Genomic DNA, 6,430 nt, shown 5'->3' with positions numbered 1-6,430 from the left:
CACTACTACCACTACTACTACTACTACCACTACTACCACTACTACCACTACTACCACTACTCACCACTACTACCACTACTACCACTACCTACCACTACTACCACTACTACCACTACCTACCACTACTACCTACTACTACCACTACTACCACTACTACTACTACTACCACTACTACTACCTACTACTACTACCACCACTACTACCACTACTACTACTACTACCACTACTACTACCACTACTACTACCACACTACTACTACCACTACTACTACCACTACCACTACTACTACCACTACTACTACTACCACCACTACTACCACTACTACTACTACACTACTACAACCACTACTACCACTACTACTACTACTACCACTACTACTACCACTACTACTACCAACACTACTACCACTACTACTACTACTACCACTACTACTACCACTACTACTACCTACCACTACTACCACTACTACTACCACACTACTACCACTACTACTACTACCACTACTACCACTACTACTACTACCACTACTACTACTACCACCACTACTACCACTACTACTACCACTACTACTACTACTACCACCACTACTACCACCACTACTACCACTACTACTACCACTACTACACTACTACCACTACTACTCACTACTACCACTACTACTACCACTACTACTACTACCACTACTACTACTACCACCACTACTACCACTACTACTACCACCACTACTACCACTACTACTACTACCACTACTACCACTACTACTACCACCACTACTACTACTACCACTACTACTACCACTACTACCACTACTACCACTACTACCACTACTACTACTACTACCACTACTACCACTACTACCACTACTACCACTACTACCACTACTACTACTACTACCACTACTACCACTACCACCACCACTACCAACCACTACTACCACTACAACCACTACTACCACTACTACCACTACTACCACTACTACCACTACTACCACTACTACCACTACTACTACTACTACCACTACTACCACTACTACCACTACCACCACTACTACCACTACTACCACTACTACCACTACCACCACTACTACACACTACTACCACTACTACCACTACTACCTACTACTACCACTACTACCACTACTACTACTACTACCACTACTACCACTACTACCACTACTACTACACCACTACTACCACTACCACTACTACCACTACTACCACACTACTACTACCACTACTACCACTACCACTACCACCACCACTACCACCACTACTACCACTACAACCACTACAACCACTACCACCACCACTACCACCACTACTACACTACTACTACCACTACTACTACCACTACTACCACTACTACTACCACCACTACTACCACTACCACCACCACTACCACCACTACTACACCACTACTACCACTACTACTACTACCACTACTACCACTACTACCACACCACTACTACTACCACTACTACCACTACTACCACTACCACCACCACTACTACCACTACACCACTACTACTACTACCACCTACTACACCACCACTACCACCACTACTACTACTACTACTACCAACTACCACCACTACTACTACAACCACTACTACCACTACTACCACTACTACCACTACCCACTACCACTACTACACACCACTACTACTACTACCACCACTACTACTACCACTACTACCACTACTACCACTACCACCACTACTACTACTACCACTACTACCACTACTACCAACTACCACTACTACCACTACTACCACTACTACTACTACACACCACTACACTACCACTACTACCACTACTACCACTACCACCACTACTACTACTACCACTACTACCACTACTACTACTACCACTACTACCACTACTACCACTACCACTACAACCACCACTACTACTACCACTACTACCACTACTACTACTACCACACTACTACTACACTACTACCACTACTACTACTACCACCACTACTACTACCACTACTACCACTACTACTACTACCACTACTACTACTACTACCACTACTACCACTACTACTACTACCAACACTACCACCACTACTACTACCACTACTACCACTACTACTACTACTACCACTACTACCACTACTACTACTACCACTACTACTACTACTACCACCACTACTACTACCACTACTACCACTACTACCTACTACTACCACCACTACTACTACTACCACTACTACTACTACCACTACTACTACCACTACTACTACTACCACCACACTACTACACTACCCACTACTACTACCACTACCACTACTACTACCACTACTACTACCACTACTACTACACTAACAACACTACACACCACTACAACTACCACCACTACTACACTACTACCACTACTACCACAACTACTACAACTACCACAACTACTACCACAACAACTACTACACCACTACTACTACCACCACTACTACTACTACTACCACTACACCAACCACTACTACTACCACTACTACCACTACTACTACTACCACAACTACAACTACTACCACAACTACTACCACTACTACCACTACAACTACTACCACTACTACTACTACCACCACTACTACTACCACTACTACCACTACTACTACTACACCACTACTACTACTACTACCACTACTACACCACTACACCACTACTACCACACCACTACTACCACCACTACTACTACCACTACTACCACTACTACTACTACCACACTACTACTACCACTACTACCACTACTACCACTACTACTACTACCACCTACTACACTACTACTACCACTACTACTACTACCACTACTACCACTACTACTACTACTACCACTACTACTACTACCACACTACTACCACTACTACCACTACTACTACTACTACCACTACTACTACTACCACTACTACTACCACTACTACTACTACTACTACCACTACTACTACTACCACCACTACTACCACTACTACCACTACTACTACTACTACCAACTACTACTACTACCAACAACTACCACTACTACTACCACCACTACTACCACTACTACAACACCACTACTACTACCACTACTACTACTACCACTACTACCACTACTACTACTACCACTACTACCACTACCACCACTACTACCACTACACTACCACTACTACCACTACTACCACTACTACTACTACCACTACTACTACCACCACTACTACACTACCACTACAACTACCACCACTACTACACTACTACTACCACTACTACCTACTACCACTACTACTACTACTACTACCAACCACTACTACTACTACTACTACCACTACTACCACTACAACTACCACTACTACTACACCACCACTACTACTACTACCACTACTACTACTACCACTACACTACTACACCACTACTACCACTACCACTACTACACTACTACCACTACTACTACCACCACTACTACCACTACTACCACTACTACTACTACCACTACTACACACCACTACTACTACTACCACCACTACTACCACTACTACTACCACAACTACTACTACCACTACTACTACTACTACCACTACCACTACAACCACTACACCACTACTACCACTACTACTACTACCACTACTACTACCCTACACTACCACTACCACTACTACCACTACTACCACTACTACTACTACCACTACTACTACCACTACTACTACCACTACTACTACTACCACTACTACCACAACTACTACTACCACCCACTACTACTACTACCACTACTACTACCACTACACACTACTACCACTACTACTACTACCACTACTACTACTACCACTACTACTACTACCACTACTACTACTACACTACTACACTACTACTACCACTACTACTACAACACCACACTACTACCACTACTACCACTACTACTACTACTACACTACCACTACTACTACTACCACTACTACCACTACTACTACTACCACTACTACTACTACACTACTACCACAACTACTACTACCACTACTACAACTACCACTACTACTACTACCACTACTACTACCACTACTACTACTACTACCACTACTACTACTACCACTACTACTACTACTACCACTACTACAACTACTACACCACTACTACTACCACTACAACTACTACCACTACTACTACTACTACCACTACTACTACAACCACTACTACTACAACTACCACTACTACTACCACTACTACACTACCACTACTACTACTACCACTACTACTACTACTACCACTACTACAACCACTACTACTACTACCACTACTACTACTACCACTACCACTACTACTACTACCACTACTACTACTACCACAACTACTACTACTACCAACCACTACTACTACTACTACTACCACTACTACTACCCACTACTACTACTACCACTACACTACTACTACCACTACAACTACTACCACTACTACTACTACTACTACCACTACTACTACCACTACTACTACTACCACTACTACTACTACCACTACTACTACTACCACTACTACTACTACTACTACCACTACTACCACTACCACTACTACCACTACTACAACACCACTACTACTACTACTACCACTACACTACTACCAACTACACCCACTACTACAACTACCACTACTACAACTACCACTACTACTACTACTACTACCACTACTACTACCACCTACTACAACACCACACTACTACACCACACTACACTACTACCACTACTACAACCACTACTACTACACTACCACCACTACTACTACCACTACACTACTACTACTACCACTACTACAACTACCACACTACTACTACCACTACTACTACAACTACAACCCACTACTACTACTACCACTACTACTACTACCACTACTACACTACTACTACCACTACTACTACTACCACTACACTACCACTACTACTACTACCACTACAACTACTACTACTACCACTACTACTACTACCACAACTACTACAACTACCCACTACTACTACAACCTACTACCACTACTACAACCACAACTACTACTACCACTACTACTACTACAACTACCACTACAACTACCACTACTACTACTACCACTACAACTACTACCACTACACTACACTACAACTACTACCACAACTACTACTACCACAACACTACTACACCACTACCACTACTACCACTACCACAACCACTACCAACACTACTACACTACCACAACTACTACTACTACCACTACACAACCACTACAACTACTACTACCAACTACTACTACTACTACCACTACTACCACTACAACACTACAACCACACTACCACAACTACTACCACCACTACTACCACTACAACTACCACTACCACTACTACAACTACCACTACTACTACAACACTACACTACCACTACTACCACAACTACTACTACTACCACTACTACAACTACCACTACTACCACTACTACCACTACAACTACTACCACTACTACTACACACTACACTACCACTACTACCACTACAACTACCACTACTACTACCACTACTACTACTACCAACTACTACCACAACTACTACTACCACTACTACTACTACCACACTACTACCACAACAACCACTACAACTACTACCACTACTACTACCACTACTACTACCACACTACTACCACCAACTACAACTACCACTACCACTACTACTACCACTACTACAACTACCACTACTACTACCACACTACTACAACCACTACTACAACTACCACTACTACTACTACCACTACTACTACCACTACTACCTACAACTACCACTACCTACTACTACCACCTACTACTACCACTACTACTACCACTACTACTACCACTACTACTACTACTACTACCACTACTACTACTACCACTACTACACTACCCACTACTACCACTACTACTACCACTACAACTACCACTACTACTACTACTACTACCACTACTACTACTACCACTACTACTACTACTACCACTACTACTACTACCTACTACCACTACTACCACTAACCACTACTACCACTACTACTACTACCACCACTACTACTACCACTACTACTACCACTACTACCACTACTACTACCACTACTACTACCACTACTACAACTACTACTACACACTACCTACTACACTACCACTACTACTACCACTACAACCACTACTACCACTACTACAACTACCACTACACTACTACTACCACTACTACCACAACTACTACTACCACTACTACTACAACTACTACCACTACTACTACTACCACTACTACTACTACACTACTACCACTACTACTACCACTACAACTACTACCACTACTACTACCACTACTACCACTACTACTACTACAACTACACTACTACTACCACTACTACTACCACTACTACAACTACTACTACCAACTACTACTACTACTACCACTACAACACACTACAACTACCACTACTACTACACCACTACTACT

The sequence above is a fragment of the Lampetra fluviatilis genome, chromosome 66 (genome assembly GCF_964198595.1).
Source record: "Lampetra fluviatilis chromosome 66, kcLamFluv1.1, whole genome shotgun sequence".
Taxonomy (NCBI): Eukaryota; Metazoa; Chordata; class Hyperoartia; order Petromyzontiformes; family Petromyzontidae; genus Lampetra; species Lampetra fluviatilis.
This window is presented reverse-complemented; position numbering follows the sequence as displayed.